General features: G+C 39.3%; 1 protein-coding gene across 10 annotated transcripts in view; it reads left to right on the top strand.

The window, feature by feature from the left end:
• ZNF638 (zinc finger protein 638) overlaps positions 1-12,159 on the top strand; it is a 153,491-nt gene that overhangs the window by 93,988 nt on the left and 47,344 nt on the right. The gene's annotated exons all lie outside the window — the stretch shown is intronic.

Genomic DNA, 12,159 nt, shown 5'->3' with positions numbered 1-12,159 from the left:
AATTTACTCCCTGGTAATTTATGAAAGCATTACAGCATTTTAATTTCTTCAGCTTAAATGATACTAATTTTAATTTGCATCTTTCTGATTATTCATGAACTTCATCTTTTTATGTAATTGTTAGCTATATCAACTGTTTTAGTGAGTTGTCTGTATCTTTTTTTTTTTTTTTTTTTTTTTTTTTTTCATTTTTTCATTTTTTCATTTTATTTGGGCTCTGGGGTACATGTGCACGTCCTGCATCCTGCAGGATTGTTACATAGGTACATACATACCATGGTGGTTTGCTGTCTTCATTTCCTGCCCCTGCCGCCCCTGTTGCCTACATCAGGCATTTCTCCTGGTGTTATCCCTCTCCTTCCTCCCCACCTCCGCTGTCCCCCCTCCACCCCCTCCCACCTAGTCCTGCGAGTGTTGTTCCCTTACCTGTGCCCAAGTGTTCTCATTGTTCATCACCCACCTATGAGTGAAAACACATGGTGTTTGGTTGTGGTGTTTGGTTTTCCGTTCTTGTGTTTGCTGAGAATGATGGTTTCTAGGTTCATCCATATCTCTATAAAGGACACAAACTCATTGTTTTTTTATGGCTGCACAGTATTTCATGGTATATATGTGTTAAATTTTTTTTGGCCAGCCTATCATTGATGGGCATTTGGGTTGGTTCCAGGTCTTTGCTGTCATAAACAGCACCACAATGAATATACGTGTGCGTGTGTCTTTATGATAGAATGATTTATAATCCTTTGGGTGTATACCCAGTAATGGGATTGCTGGGTCAAATGGAATTTCTATTTCTAGATCCTTGAGGAATCGCCACACAGTCTTCCACAATGGTTAAACTAATTTACACACCCACCAACAGTGTAAAAGTGTTCCTTTTTCTCCACATCCTCTCCAGCGTCTGTTGTCTCCAGATTTTTTAATGATCGCCATTCTAACTGTTGTGAGATTGTATCTCAATGTTGTTTAGATTTGCATTTCTCTAATGACCAATGATGATGAGCATTTTTCATATGTTTGTTGGCCACATATTTTTTTTCTTTTGAAAAGTGTCTGTTAATATCCTTCACCCACTTTTGAATGGGTTTGTTTTTTTCCTGTAAATCTGCTTTAGATCTTTGTAGATTCTGGATATTAGCCCTTTGTCTGATGGGTAGATAGTGAAAATTTTTTCCCATTCTGTTGGTTGCCGGTTTACTCTAATGATTGTTTCTTTTGCTGTGCAGAGGCTCTTAAGTTTAGTTAGGTCCCATTTGTCTATTTTGGCTTTTGTTGCCGTTGCTTTTGGTGTTTTAGTCATGAAGTCCTTGCCTGTGTGTATCTCCTGAATGGTTTTCTTAGGTTTTATTCTAGGGTTTCTATGGTGTTCTTATGTTTAAATCTTTAATCCATCTGGAGTTAATTTTTGTATAAGGTGTAAGGAAGGGGTCCAGTTTTAGCTTCCTGCATATGGCTAGCCAGTTTTCCCAACACCATTTATTAAACAGGGAATCCTTTCCCCATTCCTTCTTTTTGTCCGGTTTGTCAAAGATCAGGTGGTTGTAGATGTGTGGCATTGCTTCTGAGGCCTCTGTTCTGTTCCGTTGGTCTATATCTCTGTTTTGGCACCAGTACCATGCTGCTTTGATTACTGTAGGCTTGTAGTATAGTTTGAAGTCAGGTAGCGTGATGCCTCCAGCTTTGTTCTTTTTGCTTAGTATTGTCTTGGCTGTGCGGGCTCTCTTTTGGTTCCATATGAAGTTTAAAATGGTTTTTTCCAGTTCCGTGAACAAGGTCAATTGTAGCTTGATGGGGATAGCATTGAATCTATAAATTACTTTGGGCAGTATGGCCATTTTCACAATATTGATTCTTCCTAACCATGAGCATGGAATGTTTTTCCATCTGTTTGTGTCCTCTCTTATTTCCTTGATCAGTGGTTTGTAGTTCTCCTTGAAGAAATCTTTCACCTCCTTTGTTAGTTGTATTCCTAGGTATTTTATTCTCTTTGTATCAATTGTAAATGGGAGTTCACTCATGATTTGGCTCTCTGTTTGCCTGTTATTGGTGTATAGGAATGCGTGTGATTTCTGCACATTGATTTTGTATCCTGAGACTTTGCCGAAGTTGCTTATCAGCTTAAGGAGGTTTTGGGCTGAGACTATGGGGTCTTCTAAATATACGATCTTGTTGTCTGCAAATAGAGACAGTTTGTCGTCTTCTTTTCCTAATTGAATGCCTTTTATTTCTTTTTCTTGCCTAATTTCTCTGGCTAGAACTTCCAATACTATATTGAATAGGAGTGGTGAGAGAGGGCATCCTTGTCTAGTGCCAGTTTTTAAAGGGAATGCTTCTAATTTTTGCCCATTCAGTATGATATTCACTGTGGGTGTGTTGTAAATAGCTCTTATTGTTTTGAGATACATTCTATCGATACCTAGTTTATTGAGAGTTTTTAGCATAAAGGGCTGTTGAATTTTGTTGAAGGCCTTCTCTGCATTTATTGAGATAATCATGTGGTTTTTGTCTTTGATTCTGTTTATGTGGTGAATTATGTTTATAGATTTGTGTATGTTGAATCAGCCTTGCATCCCCAGGAGGAAGCCTACTTGATCGTGGTGGATAAGCTTTTTGATGTGCTATTGGATTTGGTTTGCCAGTATTTTATTGAACATTTTTGCATCAGTGTTCATCATGGATATTGGCCTGTAGTTTTCTTTTTTAGTTGTGTCTCTGCCAGATTTTGGTATCAGGATGATGTTGGTCTCATAGAGTTAGGCAGGATTCCCTCTTTTTGTATTGTTTGGAATAGTTTCAACAGGAATGGTACCAGCTCCTCTTTGTATGTCTGGTGGAATTCAGCTGTGAACCTGTCTGGACCTGGACTTTTTTTGGTCAGTGGGCTATTAATTGCTGCCTCAACTTCAGACCTTGTTATTGGTCTATTCAGGGTTTCAGCTTCTCCTTGGCTTAGTCTTGGGAGTGTGCAAATGTCCAGGAATTTATCCATTTCTTCCAGATTTACTGGTTTATGTGCCGTAGAGTTGTTTGTAGTAATCTTTGATGGTAGTTTGTATTTCCGAGGAATTAATGGTGATCTCCCCTTTATCGTTTTTTATTACATCTATTTGATTCTTCTCTCTTTTCTTTTTTATTAATCTAGCTAACGGTCTATTTTGTTGATCTTTTCAAAAAACCAGCTCCTTGATTTATTGATTTTTTTGAAGGGCTTTTTGTGTCTCTGTCTCCTTCAGTTCTGCTCTGATCTTAGTTATTTCTTGTCTTCTGCTAGCTTTTGAGTTTTTTTGATCTTGCTCCTCTAGCTCTTTGAATTTTGACAATAGGGTGTCGATTTTAGATCTTTCCGTCTTTCTCATGTGAACATTTATTGCTATAAATTTCCCTCTAGACACTGCTTTAAATGTGTCCCATAGGATCTGGTACGTTGTGTCTTCATTCTTATTGGTTTCAAAGAACATTTTTATTTCTGCCTTCATTTCATTATTTATCCATTCGTCATTCAGTAGCAAGTTCAGTGTCCATGTGATTGTGTGGTTTTGAGTGCTTTTCTTAATTCTGAGTTCTAATTTGATTGTGCCGTGGTCTGAGAGACTGTTATGATTTCCTTCTTTTGCATTTGCTGAGGAGTGATTTATTTCCAGTTATGTGGTCAATTTTGGAGTAAGTGCAATGTGGTGCTGAGAAGAATGTGTATTCTGTGGATTTGCGGGGGGAGTGTCATGTAAATGTCTATTAGGTCCGCTTGGTCCAGATCTGCATTCAAGTCCTGGATATCCTTGTTGACTTTCTGTCTTGTTGATCTGTCCAATATTGTCAGTGGAGTGTTAAAGTCTCCCACTATTATTGTGCAGGAGTCGAAGTCTCTTTGTAGGTCTTTAAGAACTTGCTTTATGCATTTGAGTGCTCCTGCACGGGGTGCGTAAATATTTAATATAGTTAGCTCTTCTTGTTGCATTGATCCTTTTACCATTATATAATGCCCTTCTTTGTCTCTTTTGATCTTTGTTGGTTTAAAGTCTATTGTATCAGAGACAAGGATTGCTACCCCTTTTTTTTTTTTTTTTTTTTTTTTTTTGCTCTCCATTTGCTTGGTAAATCTTTTTCTATCCCTTTATTTTGAGTCTGTGTGAGTCTTTGCATGTGAGATGGGTCTCCTGAATACAGCACACTGATGGGTCTTGATGTTTTATCCGGTTTGCCAGTCTGTGTCTTTTGATTGGGGCATTTAGTCCATTTACATTTAGGAATAATATTGTTATGTGTGAATTTGATACTGTCATTTTGATGCTAGCTGGCTGTTTTGTTCGTTAGTTGTGCAGATTCTTGATTGTGTTGATGTTCTTTACCATTTGGTATGTTTTTGGAGTGGCTGGTACTGCTTGTTCCTTTATATGTGTAGAGCCTCAAATATTCATTTGAAGGTGCATGAATATTGTGCATCCTAGACACTAATTTTGCAGTATATGTAAGAAGTATTTTCTCTTGTTTTTGTTATGTATACATATTTCAAGTTTGAAATTTTTATGTACTCAAATGTATTGGTATTCTATGGCTTCTGTGTTTTTCTTTTTTTCTTATTTTTTTTGCCTGTGACATAGCCTCAGGAGGTCCCGAGGACATGTGCCCGTCTTTTCTTTTTGAGGGTCTCACTCTGTCACCCAGGCTGGAGTGCAGTAGCACAATTTTGGCTCATCGCCACCACCGCCTCCCAGGCTCAACTAATCCTCCCGCTTTAGCCTCCAGAGTACTTGGGAATACAGGTCAAGCTACCACGCATAGCTAATTTTTTGGGTTTTTTTTGTTTGTTTGTTTTGTTTTTTTCGTAGATAAGAGGTCTCACTGTGTTGCCCAAGCTGTTCTCAAACTCCTGGGTTCAGGTGATCCTCTTGCCTCGGCCTCCCAAAGTTGAGATTACAGGCCTGAGTCACTGTTCCTGGCCTGCTTTTTTTCTTTTGTCTTTTTAAGAAGAAATGCCCTGTGCTAGTGCTTGAAAGATTTTATTCCTTATTCTATTATTTGCAGCATAATGTATGATTGGAGTCAGTATTATTTCCAAAATGGGAACCACTTAGCCTCAACACTATTTGTGCCTCGTTTATCCTTCCTTGTTGGTTTGAAATGCTTGTTTTATGTGTATAAATTCTGCATACATAGATGTGTTTCATACTCTTCTGTTGTGGCAATACTATGTGGTTTCAGTTATAACAATTATAACTTCATAATATTTCCCTATCTTTATTGTAGAGTTCTTTTTCATTGTTCTTTCTCGTTAATGTTTTTCCTCTTTATTTAAATTAATTTCGTTTAATCTTGAGTATTTATTCCTGCACATTAGTTTTAGAATCAGTTTAAGTTCTCTTAAAAAAAAAAAAAAAAAAAAAAAAAAAAAAAACCGTACTGGAATTTAATGATATGTTGAATTTGTCAATCAAAAAAACATAGTTTGTTGACTGGTAGCTCATACCTATTATCCTAGGATTTTGAGAGGCTGAGGCAGGCAGATTGCTTGAGCTCAGGAGTTTGAGACCAGCCTGGGGCGATATGGGTGAAACCCTGTCTCTACAAAAAAACACAAAAATTAGCCAGGTGCAGTGGTGTGTGCATGTAGTCCAGGCTACTCAGGAGGAGGCTAAGGCAGGAGGATTGCTTGCCCAGGAGGTGGAAAGGTTGCAGTGAGCCAAGATCATACCATGGCACTCCAGCCTGGGCAGCAGAGCCAGACTTTGTCTTAAACAAAGAAAGAACATGGTTGGTCTATTTAGATTTCATTTTATGGCCTTTAGCAAGTTTTTTTTTTTTTTTTTTTTTTTTTTTCATAAAGTTCTTGAACATTTTGTGGGGATTAAATTTATTCTTTTATTTATTTTTACATATAGCTATTAGAGAGGATCTTTATGTTTTATTTCATATGTTTTCTAGATAGTTACTACTAGCGTAACTTGTCATCCTGGTTTATACCTGCTACATGCCACCCATTTATACCCATTGTCCTGGCTTGGATAAGGAATTAAATCGTGTGGCCTTAGTTATTACCTAATTTAAAATTTAAATGATTAAATTTTATCATTTAGAGTTTCAGTTTCAACTAACAAAACCTCACCAATTGATTGTTAAATAAGAGGTATATTTATCTCATAATAGAAATCTTCATATAGGTGGTCCAGTGCTGGTGCAGTAGCTCCGTAATATATTCAGGAACCCTGCCTTGTCTTCCAGCACTACTATCTTTAGAATGTATCTTTCATCCTCAGTTGTAAGATGGTTTCTGTGCCTTCTGACATCTTTTCTATCTCTGAGACAGAAAGAAAGGAATAAAAATGAAGAGCAAAATGAGTTTCGGTTTTCTTTTCTGGAAAGAATGAGTTACTCGGCAGCATTTGCTTGCATTTGATTTACCAGCAAACTACCAGACACATGGCCATCTAGTTGCAGAGGCAGTTAAGGAGAAGCAAGTATTAAATGCATAATTTAATAACTAAAACTTTATCCTGAAGAAAGGCATATGTTGTTCAAGGTTTTTGAACTGGATAATAAAATGGATGGATTAGGAAGATTCATTTGGAAATGGTCTGGAGAATGAATTAGGCAAATGATTCTGAAGGCAAAGAAAGCCTAGCAGATTACTAAAGTGGAGAAGAGCACTGAAGTCCAATTAGAAGACTCATCTAATCAATTTGCTCAGCGTGTTGTGATAATGGTAATGGTTTGGGGCAGATTAGTAACCTTGAAAACAGAAAGGAATATTGGCTTACGCTAGTGACTGTCCATAAAGACCTAGCTGATCATTAAATTTCCAGAATTGTTAAGCTGGCCAGTTTTCTTTCATTTGAAACAGTTAATATAGTTAAGGATATATAGTTAGGATAAGGAACATAGGTAAGGATACATTTAAGGAAATAGAATGTTTCAAACAGCTTAGAAAATTCTCTTGGCCAACTTTTTGATGAACTTGGTAAGGTAACAATGTAAGTCCGAGAGCCCAGGTATATTAACTCTCATGATAGTCATAGTAATGAATAGGGCAAAGAAAATATTAGCACTAGAAGCTAGAAAAAAAATGCCATTTCCCTGTCAAACATTAATTTTCTTCAGCTGAATTGGTTTGGATGATGCTGGAACAAGAAGTCTAACTCCTAACTCCTCTGTTGTGATAGAGCAAGTTGCTTAGGGATTGAGTGGAGGGAACTCCCAACAGAACTTGAGTTGTGCCTTCTTCATATTGGCAGTATGTGGGCAATTGTTTGTTTGTTTGTTTGTAAATAAGTGTCTGAGGCAGGAAGGGACAGTCTTTTTGGCCTGTTACCACTTCAGCTGTTTCTACCAAAGCAAGCCAGAAATGAGCCGAAAGAACAAATTAGGAAAAAGAAGAGCTGTGCTACTGTTCTCTTGGTCCAGATCTTGATTTTGGCATGGCAAAACCTAGAAAAAACTTAACCTTCCCAACATTTGATATTTAATGTTAGGACTGCCTCTGACTCTAGCTGTGTTTAATATAACATTCTCTTTTATTTTACTGCTTCTTAGAATCATTAAATTTTACAGAAAAGGTAAAAAATATCCTATATTCCTACGTTAACATCAATTTGTATGACTTGTCAGAAACTAGGTAACTGGTCTTTAATAGTAATCTCCTGTAGACATCAATCCTTAGCAGTGATTTTTAAGTCTTTATGAGCTACTCTTTGCCCCATGATTACCAGTAATCTGAGGAAAACAAACCTTCTTTTTTCCCAGAGAAAGGGCCACGTACTCATTCTTTAAAGCATCAGGAGCCCAGCGTTGTGGCTCAGACCTGTAATCCCAGCACTTCAGGAGACCGAGGCAGGATAATTGCTTGAGCCCAGGAGTTTGAGACTAGCCCGAGCAATATAGTGAGATCTTGTCTCTACAAAAAATTTAAAAATTGGCCAAGCATGGTACCACACACCTGTAGTCCCATCCTCTGGATAGGGTGAGGTGGGAGGATCGCTTGAGCCCGGTAGGTGGAGGTTGTGTGGGTGATGGAGTGAGACCCTGTCTCAAAGGGGTTGGGGGTGGTGAGGAGCCCTTGATCCGGAAAAATGTAGGCTCATATTTCTAATAAAACCTTTTCAGCTCTGAAATACTGCTGCAGCTCAACCCTGCGCAAAAAGAAAATAAAAATTTTTTTAAATTTCAGTTCATTGTTTTCAGCAAGTTTCATGAACACTTGACAATTAAAACTAGAGGGACTGGGTGCCATGGCTCACTTGTAATCCCAGCACTTTGTGAGGCCTAGGCGGTCATATCATGAAGGCAGGAGAGAGAGACCATCCTGGCCAACATGGTGAAACCCCGTCTCCAGTAAGAATACAAAAAATTAGCCAGGTGTGGCGGCATGTTCCCGTAATCCCAGCTACTAGGGAGGCTGAGACAGGAGAATCGCTTGAACCTGGGAGGGAGAGGCTACAGTGAGCTGAGATTGCACATCTGTACTCTAGCCTGGGCGACAGAGTGAGATTGTCTCAAAAAGAAAACCAAAATACTAAAGTAGTCAACTAAGAAGATTGCATGGATTTGAAAAGTAATAATGGGAGTTAGTGAACATTTGAACATTATGGAAAATCTAATTAATAAGGAGCTAAAACCGAAAATATGCAATCAGAATTCGGATGAGAGATTTTCGTTTTAATTCTGCAACTATTTCTTAGTAGTTCAGCATCTGTTACGTATCTGTTGCGTCAGGCATTGTAATATCTACAGAAGATGCAGTGGTGAGCAAGAGACATGTGATCCTACACTTGGTGTTGAAATTAAGACTGAAAAATGATCAGAGGAAAGACATAGATACATTTAGGAGATGTAGTCTGTACATAAGTGAAATTCCAGAAAGAGGACATTGTAGGAGATTTGTTAGGGTGGTGGGAAAAATTATAGAGAAAGATGCAAACCTTCTTGGAAGGCCAGGAAGTTTTGCAAAAGCCTTATGAGAGGGTTGTGGCTGAAGGCAGCTAAATCCTCTTACACTGGGGCCAGGGCAAAGAGCAAGGTACAAGGGAGTGCAAAGGAATTTATCTAAATAAGTTTGTTTACCTGTCTCCCCCTCTCAGACCCGACCTTTGATCATCTGTGTGCGGAACTGCTCTCTACTTGGGGGGTCAGCAATGTTAATTACTCACTAATGGTGTTTACTCAAGACCTGTGTCATTAAATCTGTACTAAATAAATGCCAAGCCTCTCTGGCTTACTGGGGCTGCATGGCTGCACTCCTCCTTAGGAGGTGCCAAAGCTGCGTAAGCCCCCAGCTGCGCCCTCTCAGGCAAAAACCTGTATCAGCATAATTTTTCATCCGTCGCTCGACCAGAGTCTGCCGGTCAGACTTGACAGTTGCTGCCCCCATGTGAGGACACTACAAGGGATCATGGATAATGGCGGAACCCTCAAAAATGAACGTGAAGAGACTGCGCAGTCGGTAAGTCATTGGTGCTCACTCAGGATTTCCAAGTTCTAGGGAATTTTTCAGGCTAGGATTTCATCATGGGACAACAGTTATCAACACAACAGAAACGATATATAAAAATATTGAAACATCTGCTTAAAGCTAGTGAGCCTCAGTTTCGCAGATTCAATTAAGGGATCTAATGCAAACTGTTGTTTTCCATAACCCATGGTTCCCGGCAAAAGGCACGCTAGACTTAGAGCTCTGGGAACAAGTGGGGAGAAATCTTAAGCAACATCATGCACAAGGGCAACAGATCCTAGTAACATCTCTAATGTTATGGGCCTTAGTTAAGGCTGTGTTGGCCCTGCTATACACAGAAGACCCTGAAAAGGGAAGGGAGGAAGAACTATTACCTACCTTCCCACCTCCTTTTCCCTCAGCCCCCTCCCCCAGTAAATTGGAAAAAAAGAACAAGGAATATGCTACAGCTATAGGACCCTGTCTTAGGCAAGCGGCATTAGAAGGGGAGCTCTTGGCCTGCCTGGTAATGCAAGATTGTCCAGGCAGTCCGCACATGAATCCATTTTTTTTTGAGGCTTATAAAGAGATAAGAAAAAGCATTAGAGAGAACGGAGCTGCTAACCCATTTATGAAAGGATTAGTTGAGGCCATAGCAAGACAACTTCCTTATGACCTCTTTCTAATAATGGCCACTATTATTCCTCACCTACCCCTGATGTGCCTCTCTCAAAATCTTATTTAGGCAGAAATTACAGCAAGCCCATGAATTAGTTGAGGAGCAATTAAAAGCCGGCCATATAGAACCATCAAATAGCCCTTGGAATTTGCCCATTTTCATCATTCCCAAAAAGTCTGCCAAATGGAGACTTTTGCATGACTTACGGGCTTTTAATGCTAATTTGGAGCCAATGGGGCCTCTTCAGCAGGGGCTCCCTTCCTCTGTGGCGATTCCTCAGAATTGCCCTATCATTGTTAATGACTTAAGACTACTTGTATACTATTCCCCTTACAAAACAGGCCAGTGAAAAATTTGTGTTTACAATACCAGCTATTAATACAAGGCCAGCTTGCCAATTTCATTGGAAAGTGCTTCCTCAAAGAATGCCAAACAGTCCTACCATGTGTCAGTATCATATAAAATCAGGCTTTGCTCCCCAGTAAAAAATAATTTCCTTATTGCAAGATCATTCATTTTATGAATGATATTTTATTGGCAGCCCCAATGGAGCCAGTACTTTTAAGTTTCTGTGCCTCTGTCCAAAGGAATACACAGGAGGTTTAATCATAGCACCTAAAAAAGTACAAATGTCCTCTCTTTAGAAGCATCTTAAATACATACTAACTTCTCAATCAGTAAGGCCTCAAAGGGTTAAATTAAATGCTAGCAACTTACATACCTTAAATGATTATCAAAAATTACTGAGTGATATTAACTGGCTTTGACCCACCTTGGGCATAACTGTTGATAAGTTGCAAAACCTGTTTTCGGTCTTAAAAGGCAGTGCTGCCCTGGATTCTCCCAGGTATTTAACCCCTGCAGCAAAAAGGAAAATTGAGGAAATAGAGCTAGCTATGTCTTAAAGGCAACTAGATCACATAGACCTGGGATATTTCCTATTAATCATTCCCCAACAGGATTAATAGGACAAATGGTCCCAGGACTGCACCTCCTAGAATGGGTTTTTTGCTCACATACCAGGACTAAAACACTATCTCCCTATATCCAGCTAGTTAGTAAAGTTATCTATATGGGCTGCAGATGATGCAGTCAGTTGCTAGGTTATGACCCTGATGTCATAAGAATTCCTTTGAGTAAAAAGCAATTCAAAGCAATATTGCCCTTATCTCTAGGCCTTCAGATAGCACTCTAGTTATGCAGGCCATTTAGAACATATACTTCCTGTTGACAAACTGCTTTGGTTTTTATCTTGTACTCCTCTTACTATGCCTACAAAAGTAGTTCGCTCCCCCATACCTAACACTCACTTTAACGCTGTTTACTGATGGCTCTGATAAGAATGCAAAAGTGGCTGTCGGGTAGAAGCCGCATAATTTCCTCACGCAATCTGGCTTTACTAGCACTCAGAGAGCTGAGGCTGGAGCTGTAATATTGGCCTTAGAAACTTCTGCTCAGCACATCAATGTTGTTAGTGACTCTGCTTACTCTATTTATTGCAGAACCTTGAGACAGTCCTCAACTCTCGAGCCCACACTGTGTGCCTTTTTTCTTTGACTTCAGCAATTGCTGGATCAACGTACATACCCTGTTTTTATCTCACATATTCGAGCCCACAGGTCACTGCCTGGCCCACTGGCTTATGGCAACGATCAAGCAGATCTACAAGTTATGACATCACTGCTTGACCAAGCCACCCAGTGGCATCAACTTTTTTCACCAAAAGTGGAGAAACTTACACAATTTCAGCTTAACCCAATGACTAGCCAGATTATCCTACAGTGCCCAGATTGCCAACTCACAGCATGTCTCCTCCTACAGATTTTAACCCTAGAGGACTAGAACCTAATCGGTTATGGCAAACAGTTGTTACACACGTCCCTGAATTTGAAAACTAAGACATGCACATGTATCTGTTGATACCAGGCCTCATCTAATTAGCACACATGTGCTGCCTGGAGAGTCTACCCGATAATGTTATTAAACATCTTCTTTTAACTTTTGCTTATATAGGGCAGCCCACAAAAATTAAAACTTATGGTCCACCTTACGCTAGCTCACA

Source organism: Sapajus apella, unplaced genomic scaffold (genome assembly GCF_009761245.1).
Source record: "Sapajus apella isolate SASKATOON/1434 unplaced genomic scaffold, GSC_monkey_1.0 scaffold26, whole genome shotgun sequence".
Lineage (NCBI taxonomy): Eukaryota > Metazoa > Chordata > Mammalia > Primates > Cebidae > Sapajus > Sapajus apella.
This window is presented reverse-complemented; position numbering and strand designations above follow the sequence as displayed.